The sequence below is a fragment of the Boleophthalmus pectinirostris genome, unplaced genomic scaffold (genome assembly GCF_026225935.1).
Source record: "Boleophthalmus pectinirostris isolate CB_2022bp ecotype Guang Dong unplaced genomic scaffold, ASM2622593v1 HiC_scaffold_9, whole genome shotgun sequence".
Taxonomy (NCBI): domain Eukaryota; kingdom Metazoa; phylum Chordata; class Actinopteri; order Gobiiformes; family Gobiidae; genus Boleophthalmus; species Boleophthalmus pectinirostris.
In genome coordinates, this window is record NW_026571541.1 from 16,484,388 (window position 1) to 16,497,867 (window position 13,480).

The 13,480-nt window shown below is 38.2% G+C and overlaps 1 pseudogene; it reads right to left on the reverse strand.

Annotated features, from left to right (window-relative positions):
• Positions 1-178: 178 nt before the first annotated feature.
• Positions 179-8,591, reverse strand: LOC110163559 (extracellular calcium-sensing receptor-like; annotated as a pseudogene).
• Positions 8,592-13,480: the final 4,889 nt, after the last annotated feature.

A 13,480-nucleotide genomic window follows, 5' to 3' on the forward strand; every position in this document is an offset into this window, starting at 1 on the left:
TTTGATCGTGAAATAAAAGATACTTTTTTGTGTTTTATTGTTATATTTACACGGATGGAACAATATTTATTTTATCATAATTCAAATAATCTGAACTGTCTGTGCTTTACACATAAACAATTTTTTTCCATTGAGGTTTATTCATAATATGTCACTATTCTGAACCTATCCAAATCATTTAACCATTTATTCTTCCCATCATGTGCTTTTTGGTGTTTCTTTCTGGTCTGAGGATTAACACATAGCATTTTGGAAAGAAAATGCAGAAAAGTAAACCTAAAGTAGAGGCCAGAATAGCAAATATCTCCACGGCAACAGTGAACTTTCCTGGAGAGCTGACATAAGCTGGGATAAAAGTGATCCAGACTGCACAGAAGATCAACATACTGAAGGTGATGAACTTGGCCTCATTAAAATTATCAGGAAGTTTACGAGCCAAGAACGCCAACACAAAACACATTAGTGCAAGTACACCAATATAACTCAAAACTGCCCAGAATCCAACAACAGATCCCAAGTGGCACTCAAGAATAATTTTATCCTTTGCATAAACTATATTTTTATGCGGCAAAGGTGGAGCTATGCTTAACCACAACACACATACTACGACTTGTATCAGTGTACAGACAAAAACACTTGTTCTCTGAACGGGAAGAGAGCACTGGGGAGATGTATTTGCAGGGCGTCTAAATTTAAATGCCACTACAACTGCGATAGTCTTAGCCAAGATACAAGACATGCTCAAAGCAAAGGTGATGCCGAACGCAGTGTGACGAAGCATGCAGGACCACTCAGAGGGACGACCGATGAAGGTGAGCGAGCACAGGAAGCACAGTGTTAGGGACACCAACAGGAGGAAGCTAAGTTCAGAGTTGCTGGCTTTTACAAGAGGGGTGTGACGAAACCAGAAAAACACACACATCACCATTATGGTTAAAGAGGCTCCAAACAAGGACAAAGCAGCAAGCAGGGTGCCCATGGCCTCCTCATAGGATAGGAACTCAATCACCTTAGGTACACACTGGCTGTGATTCCTGTTGGACCAGTACTCAAGTGGACATAACAGGCAATCAGAATCTGCAGAAAGAGTCCAGATGTATAGAATTGCGTATTTCTAAAAAAGAATTATTACAATATTACCATTGCTTACTGTTTTCATGGCTGATTTCTCCAGCAGCACATCTGACACAGGAGAAGCAGCAGGGAGGTTTCCCTTTAATCTGGGCCTGGCGGAAACCAGGGGGACAACTCTCACTACACACAGACTGAGGCCTCTGAAAAGAATTTCACAAATATATCTGACCTGTTTGTAGAACTGTATAACATCATAAATCATATAAGATCAATACTGCAAATACATTGATATTCCTGTACCTTCCTGTAACTTACTATAACTTTTATTTGATTATTATAGGAGATTTTTATCAAGTAATCAGATTATACAAATACAATCATAAATATTAATTGTTCAGTCAATAAATTTCAAGAATTAAATACTAGATTTTTTGCGGTACCTCTTTGAAATGAGGAGCCCATGTTATTTTTTTTCCATTAATTTTAAACTGCTTCCCATTTGAAAGTAACGCATCATAACTTCCAACAGTAACAAAAGAAATTCCCCCTTCATCACTTTTTTGCCAGTTCACAAGCTCGTATGTGGCTGAAGGGTCTCCATTTTCATCAAAATGAACCATGTCACCAGATTTCAGAGTGAAATTTACTTTCTGAAGTTGCTCCACAACCTAACAACATAAAATATATAAATAAACAGGCACTTTATGATTATTATGGTATGCATCTCTTACTTGGTTTGTATCAGTTGTATTCTGTGAAATGCACTCCTGTTCAGTGCATTTGAATATATTGTGAAAAGCATGAGCTACTGCATAGGCAGATTTGTAGACATTGTTTGATATCCGTAGCTCTGATACATCAGTGAAAGGGCTTTCACTATCACTTAGTTTCTCCAGTGACTGTCGTCATGGTACTGGCCTGAAACCTTCCAATCCCCCAGAATTCCTTGCAGCTGTTAGAGGTCCTCATTGGGTGCCTTGAAGAGAAATTCTCTCACCTGGAAATTCTTGCACAGTTGGCAACCTTTTAAAGAAGTGTAAAATCAATACAAGAGCATCTATATAATCATGTTCCTTAGTGGCATTAGAAGATTTTCAAAAGACAGCATTAAAAATTGGATCCTGGCTGATCTTCACTGTTTTCCCTTGGCAATGTCTGTGCTTTAGCCTATTATGTCAATTTATGGCTTACCATGTGCTTCTGTTTTCTTTTTTGGCAAAAGGATACACCTGAATTTTCACCTATTTTCATAATATTGATAATAATATGAATTCCAGGGATTGCTCTGGCATTTCTACTGATCTCATGGTAAAATCAAGTTGAGATTTTCTTAGTGAAGAGTGTATCTATGTAGTTGGACTTGTCTGACCAGAGCATGTCCCTCCCCTAGTTCCCCCAGAAGATATTACTGCTGCTTGGGCTGAACCACAGCTGTCAAGTACATACCCCGAAAGTTCTCCAGCAGAAGATGTGTCATGAAAATATCATTGTAGGCGGCCAATTTCCTGAAAACTCATAACACAATGTTAAGAAAATTCTACATGTTTTAGAAATCAGGAACCTTTAAAAGTTATTTTCTGATATTTCCAAAGACATCTGAATCAAGATTCAATTAACTGCCTCAGACAAAATACAAAATGCTATAAAAGAATACAAAAACATAATATTTATGAAAAATTTTCAGATATGAAAACATGGGCTTCCAATAGAGTTTAAAGATATTATTGCAGCTTTGAAAATTCAAGTAAAAGAAAAACCTGGGATTGAACAAAACAGTAGGATTAATTCTGTTTTTCCTAGATTTTGTTTCTGCCAGGAAATAATATATGATTTTGTGCCATAACATTATCATAACTTGAAGCCAGTAGCAATAATATCCACAGCGACAGTTAACTTCAGAGCCATAAGCTGGGATAAAGTGATCCAGACTGCACAGAAGATCAACATGCTGAAGGTGATGAACTTGGCCTCATTAAAGTAATTATCAGGAAGTTTACGAGCCAAGAACGCCAACACAAACACAACAAAGCTAACAGACCTATGTATCCAAGAACTGCCCAGAAACCAATGGTGACCCAAGGTTGCACTGAAAATTATTTTATCTTTATAATATGACATGTTCCTATTTGGAAAAGGAGGGTTAATTGTTAACCACAGAACACAGATAAGGACTTGGATAAGAGTAGCTCCAAAAACACTAAGTCTTTGAGGCCAAACCATTTCATGACATTACTGCCTGGAAGTGTGGCTCTGAAGGCCATGAGAACCACTAAGTCTTCCCCAGAACACAAGAGATACAGAGGACAAAGGTGATGCCAAATGCAGTGTGTGGCGCTGCAGAACCACTCAGAGGGACGACCGATGAAGGTGAGAGAGCACAGGAAACACAGACTCAGGGAGAAGAGCAGCAGGAAGCTCAGCTCAGAGTTATTGGCTTTTACTAAGGGAGTATCTTTGTGGTACAAAAACAAAATGGCTGTTGATATGGTTAGTCCTGCACCCAGCACAGTGAAAAACACAAGTATTTTGCACATGACATCACTGAAAGAGAGGAACTCAATGCTTTTGATAACACACATAGTTCTGTTTTCATTGGACCAGTATTCTTCAGGACACTTAATGCACCCATTAGAATCTGCAAAGAGAAGTAAGTTACCACACACAAAAGTAGTATTTCACAAACATTAAGAGGAGACACAAAGGTTGGAAAGCAAATCTAGTTCTTATATTCGTATATTTCAGGTCAGATGTTCTTATTGTACCTGTTGTGTTGCTAATCTCTCCTTCTGGACATGGGGTACAGTCATAGCAACAAACAGGCCTCCCTTTCTGCAAAACTTTGTGAGTTCCTGGATGACAACTTTCACTGCACTGTGACACTGGTACCTAAAGAATCGGAGTACAACAAGTAATTGGTAAGCTGAGTGAATTTAAAAGTCTGCTGAATCACTTGGTAAATTTGTTACTTTAAGTACAACAGTGTCATAAAATATTGCAGGATTACGGTAGATTGTTGACTGACTACCGGTATTTCTTTTTGTAATTAATCTGCAAAAGATATTTTAATATATAACCCAAAAATGTAAATACTGTCTTTCTGTCTAGTTCACATTTTGGGTTCTTATTTGGTAAGGATATTTTGGATCAAGTAATTTTTTTTTTCACTTTGTACCACTTGCCTGTTGCTTCCCTTCTGGCCATGTTATTTCCTCAGTTTGCAGAACAAACCTCTGATCTGGAGGCAGAGAAGCATCATAGTATCCAACAGGTTTGAACTCGATGGATCCATTTGACCCACGCTGCCAGTTTATGACATCATACCGAGCCACAGCAGCCCCAGTGCTGTCAAACCAAACTCGCTCTCCATTCTTGATCGTAAAATTGACTGTTTTCAGAGACCTAACAACCTACAAACATGAAAATAACATTAAGTATAAAATGGTTTAAAAGGGCACATATATTTCTTAACCCAGTCTTAGTTTTGCATTTGGCTAATAAATAAAATCCAGTATTACATTAAGGGGCTCAAATTTGTGTTATAATGTTCTTTCCTCATCGCAGACATACCTGGAGTTTTGTTTTGTTTCATCCACACATGTTAAACACACAAATCCTGCATATTTAGGCAGAGTTTTCCTCCCAATGTGAAAACACTACATTCAGGAATCGCTTCACTGTGTTTTTAATCTTTTATAAATACAACTTATACAATTTCACCAGATGTATTTGGGTGGTTTCCGACCTGGAATTGCCAATGTCCACTCTCTACAAAAGGTAAAATGTAAAATGTAAAATGAAAAAAATTAAAAGTACCACTTCATGACATAAGGTGGAACAGAGCATTTTGAGCTTTGGAGATGTTGACAGACTATTAATAAAGAGTTATTCAAACATGTATGAATGAAACAAAACCCAACTCTAGGTACGTTTTTGAGAAGGAAACACAGTTCTAGATTTTGTGTAATATAGGACTTTTAAAGTATTACCTTGTCTTACCTGCCCTGGTGTGATGGTGGTAGTCTTGTCACAGCCCTTCTGGTCAGTACAATTGAGTAAGATGAGCAGAGAGTGAGCCACGGCGTAGATGGCCTTGTAGATGTTTGTGGAATACCTCAGCTCTGCCACATCGTCCACATACTCTTTCAGCGTGTACAGAAAATGGTCGTCTTTACATTTCGTAATTTCCATCCCATTTCCCCTGGCGTACCTGCACAGTATGTCTGTCTCCCAGTATTCTCGGAGTAGAAAGCTATCATGACCTGTGATATTTGCTTTTGGCACAAAACCTAAAGCGCCCCCTAGCACGCTAAAACTGGTGGGTGTAATAAGGCTGTCCGCGGTCATCCAGCTCTCCACACCGATAAACTGCAGACCCGTGACATTTTGTAAACTCATCTCTTCTAAGAATGCATTCATTTCCACGTGAGAGAGAAACCCAACTATGACTTTTGCTGTGCCTTTTCGGACAACCTCAACCACTTTCTTCAGCTTTTCCAGTTCAGTTCTGTGGAATTTCTCTGAATATTCCACACACACACCTTCTTCCTGGGCAGCAGAGAGAAAAATAGCCATTCCGTTGTTACCATATTCACTGTCACTGTTAACAGCACCAACCCAGGACCAGCCGAAGTGCTTGACGAGGTAGGCCAGAGCACGGCTTTGGTGGAGGTCACTGGCAATAGTCCTGAAGAAAGACGGGTACTCCTTTCTGTTGCTAAGGCACTCACATGTAGCAGAGTGGCTGATCTGAAAACACAGGATAGGAAAATTCTCACAAAATGAACTAAAATAAAATGCATAAAATTTTTTCAGTGACAATATTACAAAAGCGCAAGGACATTTTGTGGTTTTGAGAGTATTGCAGATTTAATGTGCCTAAATATGTTTAATCCAGCGAGCGAATTATTTTGACATATTTAATTAATTGTGAAATGTTTTTCAGCAAATTTACTGAAAATATTTGTCTTTCTGTTTACTGTTTTACACAAAAGTGTTCCAGTGCACATCAAATTATTATTATGACTGACATTGACACATTATACTCCAATACAGTGGGAAATGTCAGGAATAAATTAATAACTAGAATTAGGCCTGTCATGGTAACGTATTTTGAAGTACGATATATTGCTGAAGTAACTATAGATGATAAACAATAATGCCATTAACAAAATCACCCATAAGCAGGTTCAAATCACAAAAAGTATTCTAAATTTACAGTACTTTTAAAAAACTGTGATCGCCAATAAAAAAAACAGCAGAATAAAACACTATAGTACTTAGTTTGCATCTGTAATGGGTCACAGAAGTTATTAATGTAATGTTTTACGGATTAAATCTCATATATATTAACAAAAACAACCAAAGATATCAGAGTTGAGCAAATAAAATGTACACACGATAAATAATGACCCCTAAATTTTATTACAGCTTTCATAAATTGCAGAAATGAATAAAGCCATACAGTATTTATTGTGACAACTAGAATGCCACTAAAATGGTCTATTCTATGTACATTGTCCTATGTATGAATACTTCCAAACATGCAGTACATTACAACACTGCATTCATTCACAGTCAAATGATGTCCCTCTTACTTGGTAGCTCAAACGGGCCAGTGGTGCGGGACAGGATCACTGTAGAAAGGAAAGATCTCTCCTATAACAGCATGGACGGAGGCCTGAACCAGAGCATCTCTCGCTGCCCTCCAATGCCTCCCATTCATCAGGCCCATGACGCTCCCATAGACTTCAGAGTGGAGCCACAATTATCGTAAATCCGATATCCAATGGAAATGTTTGGGAGAGAAGGCCATTTTTGTTGATTCCTCTATGGCTATCATTGTCTGTGCAAACCGGAACTCTCTGAGGTTGACACTGAACAACAGTTAAACACACAATCTATTTATTGTGGTAAAAAAATACTACACACTCATAAGGAAATACGTTCAGTTCTGTTTTTTGTTTCAATCTACATTCCACAACTATACTTTCCATAAATATTTGCCATAACAAAACAATGCATAAAATAATCTATAATAATATTAAGTAACACATGTTGGACATCTTGCCGAGCCCTTTGTAAACAACAGAAGAAGATAACAAAATCTCTAAAAATTACCTAGAACATGACAGACAGGAGGTTTTTTTAGTGAACTGAGGTGGATGCTGAACACTTGGCTGTATGGAAAAAAGCACCTCCGATAATGACATCTCCACGTTTGGACAGAAGAGGGAACTCTGGACTGCCATGATCTTACAGACATGTTCCTGTCCTGCACCCTGCCCAACACCAAGCTAAACACTAACTGCCATGCAGGTGACATGGTTTGTATGAAAAATCATTTACTCGCATGACTTTTATAATGTTTGTGACGCAAGGATTTTATGTGTCACAACTAACCAATCCAAAGTGTTTAACTTTTCAAGCAACTTTTTCTCAGTTCAGATTTGATTACAGGCCTGTTAACAGATTTTTCGGTTTCTGGACAAGAAACCTCACATCCCTACCCCACATCAGGCATCGGATAATGGGTCACAGAAGTTATTAATGTAATGTTTTACGGATTAAATCTCATATATATTAACAAAAACAACCAAAGATATCAGAGTTGAGCAAATAAAATGTACACACGATAAATAATGACCCCTAAATTTTATTACAGCTTTCATAAATTGCAGAAATGAATAAAGCCGATACAGTATTTATTGTGACAACTAGAATGCCACTAGAAATGGTCTATTCTATGTACACCATTGTCCTATGTATGAATACTTTTCCAATGACATGCAGTACATTACAACACTGCATTCATTCACAGTCAAATGATGTCCCTCTTACCACTGGTAGCTCAAACGGGCCAGTGGTGCGGGACAGGATCACTGTAGAGGAGGACTCAGACTCTCCTATAACAGCATGGACGGAGGCCTGACCAGAGCATCTCTCGCTGCCCTCCAATGCCTCCCCATTCATCAGGCCCATGACGCTCCCCATAGACTTCAGAGTGGAGCCACAATTATCGTAAATCCGATATCCAATGGAAATGTTTGGGAGAAGGCCATTTTTGTTGATTTCCTCTATGGCAAATATCATTGTCTGTGCAAACCGGAACTCTCTGAGGTTGACACTGAAACAACAGTTAAACACACAATCTATATTGTGGTAAAAAAATACTACACACTCATAAGGAAATACGTTCAGTTCTGTTTTTTGTTTCAATCTACATTCCACAACTATACTTTCCATAAATATTTGCCATAACAAAACAATGCATAAAATAATCTATAATAATATTAAGTAACACATGTTGGACATCTTGCCGAGCCCTTTGTAAACAACAGAAGAAGATAAACAAAATCTGTCTAAAATTACCTAGAACATGACAGATGAGGAGGTTTTTTAGTGAACTGAGGTGGATGCTGAGACACTTGGCTGTGTATGGAAAAAGCACCTCCGATAATGACATCTCCACGTTTGGACAGAAGAGGGAACTCTGGACTGCCCATGATCTTACAGACATGTTCCTGTCCCTGCACCCTGCCCAACACCAAGCTAAACACTAACACTGCCAATGCAGGTGACATGGTTTGTATGAAATCATTTACTCGTCATGACTTTTATAATGTTTTGTGACGCAGGATTTTATGTGTCACAACAACTAACCAATCCAAAGTGTTTTAACTTTTCAAGCAAACTTTTTCTCAGTTCAGATTTTGATTACAGGCCTGTTAACAGATATTTCGGTTTCTGGGACAAGAAGCCTCACATTAGCCCTACTGTAATACAAATGATTTTTAAATTTTTTTTCTGAATACATATAATGATTTTTAAAAAATATGAATTTGTGGCATATTTTATAGTTCCTTTTTTTTTTTTTTTTTTTTTTTTTTTTACATTGTATTGTTCATTCACACCACTCCTAGTCGTGGTGTAGTTATAGCCACAGCTGAACACTGACAGAAGCAAGGCTGCTAATCTGCAGTATGGGCCTTTCCAACCACCTCACTGTCTCGCTTAAAGACACAATGGCATTGGTCTATGTGGAAATCGATCCTCTGACCTCTGGTATGATGGACGTGTGCTCTAACCAGTCCTATAAGATTCCAGGTTCACATGACAGAAAGTTAATATTCTTTATCCATTGTTTACTTATTTGTCTTATAGAGGTGATCACAGCATTGTGCATATTCCAATTTTATGTGATAACACAATTAATCAAAGCAAATGACATCACTGTCAAATTAAAGCCTATTACTTTTCCATTTTGACTAATGGGCATCAACTTTCACTTGTGATTGACTGCATCTTGAATGCCAGTAATCTAAGAATTAAAACTCAACTTTTGACAGCTCATCTAAACAAAGTGCTGCAATACCCAAACAACTGATTAGTGTGTGCAGTGAACTGTGAGACTTTTAATTTGATGTTTTTGTTATTTGTAGCTAAAGGGCTGTTTATGAACCGCTGAAGGCCCTCTGAAGGCCTTCTGAAAGCACACTGTAATTATGAAGAATCACTGTTTGTGTTACTGGGGCAGGATGTGGTTGGTTTATGAAGCAGTTGTCTTTTCTCATGGGCTTGTGGGTTGAGCAGGAGCATGTTTGCTGTGCCTCAGGACTCGAAAATAGCACCTCCAACTGTCTCCAACCAACTCACTCCAACTCCCTCTAGTGTGTGTCCCTCATCCATACACAGTGTTTACCACTCACACATCTTGCATCATTTTTGATCAGAAAGAAACTAAGAAACTTTTCACGTAGCGTCAACACCAACATTAACACTGTATTAAAATTCAGTTTAATTTGTTATAATTTATAGTGCTAAGGATTACAGTAGAATATGTGGAATTAAAATGTGTAAATAAACAGAATATAATTTATCTAATAACTAAATATTCATGGACTGAAATATCAAATGTTCAAAAGTGTGTGGGTATACATATAAGTGTTTAAAGTTATAATTATTTGTTAAAAACAGATAATTTACTTATTTATTGATTATTGTTTTTGTGCATTTATTTAAGGATTGCCCCCACAGACAACCTGTCTCTTTTCCATGTAGGGTCCTTTACCTAAATAGTCAAATGAAATGAAAATGCATCATGCCTTTACTAACCTATGATGTATTTAACTAATGTGCAGCACTGGAGCATAAGTATCCACAAACATAATAAAAGATCTCTACAATCAAACAATGGATTTAAGCCTAACCTGTGGACATGAGAATACCAGTGTTTTATTGTAAATCTTCTGTGTGTGGTCTCCCACTTGGACCAAGTTCGGTAATTGTGTCTTTAGGCAAGACACTTCACCCACATTGCCTATTATGAAACTGTGTGTGGCACAGATTAGCAGCTTCACTTCTGTCAGTCTGTCCCAGGAGTGTGAATGAATAATGACAATGGTTTAGCACTTTGAGGCCTGTAAAGTGCATTTCAAGTGTAAGGCATTCTTATTATTGTTGTTTGTCACATCTTTTCTGTTGTGGGGGCCTAGCTCTGCAAATAACTCTGAGATAGATGGTCTATTGACACGGCACCAGTTGCACTTTAAACTGTAACATAGCTTTTTGTTCTGTCTGACTTACTTTTTTCATTGAATATTTGTCCCCAAAAGAACTGTTAGGAAAAAATACATCAGGAGAAAGAGGGTCATTGATTTAAAATAACTGACTGCTCCAACCCAGGTTTAAGGTGAAGTCTGAAACTGTGAGCATTAATGTACTTCCTTTTTTACACAGATGGTGGCAGCACAAATTCAAATACTGTATCTCTTTTTCTTGTCTTTCTGTTCTCATAAAAGTTAAGATTTGGGCCTCCATGCATTTTAATTACAGATCATATTTCACACATATTCACAATCATGTCTGGTTCACTCTAAAATCTGTACTAGTGATGAAAATTAAATCCTCAGATTTTTGACTTCAGTTCATATATGGAATCAGTTTTTTCATTATTATTATTATTATTATTATTATTATTATTATTATTATTATTATTATTATTATTATTATTATTATTACAGTTGCATTAACACAAACATGTGCTTGTGGTATAGTAAATCTTTTTACTGCCAGCTAAGGTAAAATGAAAATATATTTTTTTTTATAACCTACTATTCTTTTCATCTACAATGGTGAGACAGAAAATACTTCCTGAGTTCAAAACTTTATTCAGTCAAGTAATGTTATTGAATAGAAAAGTTCAAACTTTGTATTGTATTGCAACAGTTGTCATGTTGTTAATTAATACGACCAAAGTGATTTCCAGCCACAGCTGGTGCAGGGCTGAGCTGCTGATCCCAGGTGTCAGGTGTCTAGTTGGAGACTCTTGTTGTTGCTTGCCCGCTCAGGCCTCTGCTCCTGTCACACACACCTGGGACGTCTCTGTCAACAGGGTTAAGGAAAGACAATGTTGCAACTTCTCTTTGGGGATAAACAAACAGCCCCTTCCTCCCAAGTGAGCAGCACAACTCTTTCCATGAGTAATAACTCTCTCAGTAAAAACAGTTCAGAAAACAAAAGTGACTGACTTTATGACTATTGACTATATTCGCAACTCTCAGTGGACATCCATAATAATTTTATTAATGAATTGATAATAATAATAATAATAATAATTATTATTATTATTAGTAGTAGTAGTAGTAGTAGTAGTAGTAGTAGTAGTAGTAGTAGTAGTAGTAGTAGTATTATAAAATTCAAGTGGGCTCAATGTGTGGATCATTTAGAAAGAACACAGGTTAAAAAAAAAAAAAAAGTTTAATATTAAAGTTGCTAGAACTGTAGCATAACACACATATTACCTGACAGGTCCTGGGTCTAAACAATGAGAATGAGATTATGGTGTTTTTATTTTCTTTCATGAAAGCTGCAGTTTTATAGACTGCATGGCTTGTTGTTTGTGGCTTCAGTACGGGGTGCTCTAACCTGCTCTGCTTTGGACCTCTATTACCTCAGGATGCTGGTCACTTCTGAACTGCTCTTGATTATGTTCAAAACTATGACCTGAGAATAAGTGATTGCACTCCTGTAGCCTCTGTAAACCTGGACCCTGTTACCCCCCTCTATAGTATAAGACATAGTATGAGTCTTAGAAAATATGCAAAAACATATAAAAATTAAACAAAACTGTTTTTGGTCTTCATCAGCTTCAAATTACCCAATATATAGCTGAAGAGACATTGGCTTTCAAAGTCATATTAAATCATAGTCAGTAGGAGTTTTGCCAAGTCTTGATGAAAATGTCTCTCCTGATCTAAAAGAATGATTGTTGTTACTGTCCTTCAAAAATGTTTATTCTATCATCCTTGTTTTGTCAGCCTTCCATCCATCCATCCATTTTCTTCCGCTTATCTGGGGCCGGGTCGCGGGGGCAGCAGTCTAAGCAGGGACTCCCAGACTTCCCTCACCCCAGACACGTCCTCCAGCTCTTCCGGGGGGACCCCAAGGCGTTCCCAGGCCAGCCGAGAGACATAGTCCCTCCAGCGTGTCTTGGGTCTTCCCCGGGGCCTCCTCCCGGTGGGACATGCCCGAAACACCTCCAGAGGAAGGCGTCCAGGAGGCATCCGGAACAGATGCCCGAGCCACCTCAACTGGCTCCTCTCGACGTGGAGGAGCAGCGGCTCTACTCCGAGCTCCTCCCGTGTGACTGAGCTCCTCACCCTATCTCTAAGGGAGCGCCCACCCTGCGGAGGAAACTCATTTCGAGCGCTTGTATCCGCGATCTCATCCTTTCAGTCATTACCCAGAGCTCATGACCATAGTATACTATAGCATACTATGACTATGGTCATAGTATGCCTTCATTCAATTAAAACTGGTCTTTCTAAAGTCTTACACTTATTACTAAAACCAGTCTTACTGAAGTTGGTGTAGCATAAAAATGTGAAATGCAGCAGAGCACATCAAATACACTTGGCAGTTTGTGCTGAAGATTGTAGATGGCTTCTGTCTGCTCACATGACTTAATAATCCATCAGGCCAAGTCATGCATGGTGCAGAGAAACAACCTCATCTCTGCTTTTTCCTATTTAGATCATGTGTTCATTCCACTCATCCATGTTATTGTTGTAACAAGTGTGATACAGGCAGCATTTTCCACTGATCAAGTCAAGGGGAACAAGTTCAAAGTGACAGCTCCAACATGTTCGAGTGTATATAAGATACTCCTGAGCACCTCACATACTCCACATTACACAGTGTGGACACGGGCTGTTGCTGCTGACCAGTTTTAGATGAATTTCAAATGGCCTCTGAAAACATATCAACAGCTACAAAGCTTGTGGCCTTTGTTGTGGGTGTTCTCCTTCACAGTTCCCTCCAGCAAGAATCAGGTGTTTGTAAAATAATCCCTGGTTCTATGTTACTGCCAGTGTTGTCCAGAGAAGGGGACATAGTTCTGGGAGGACTG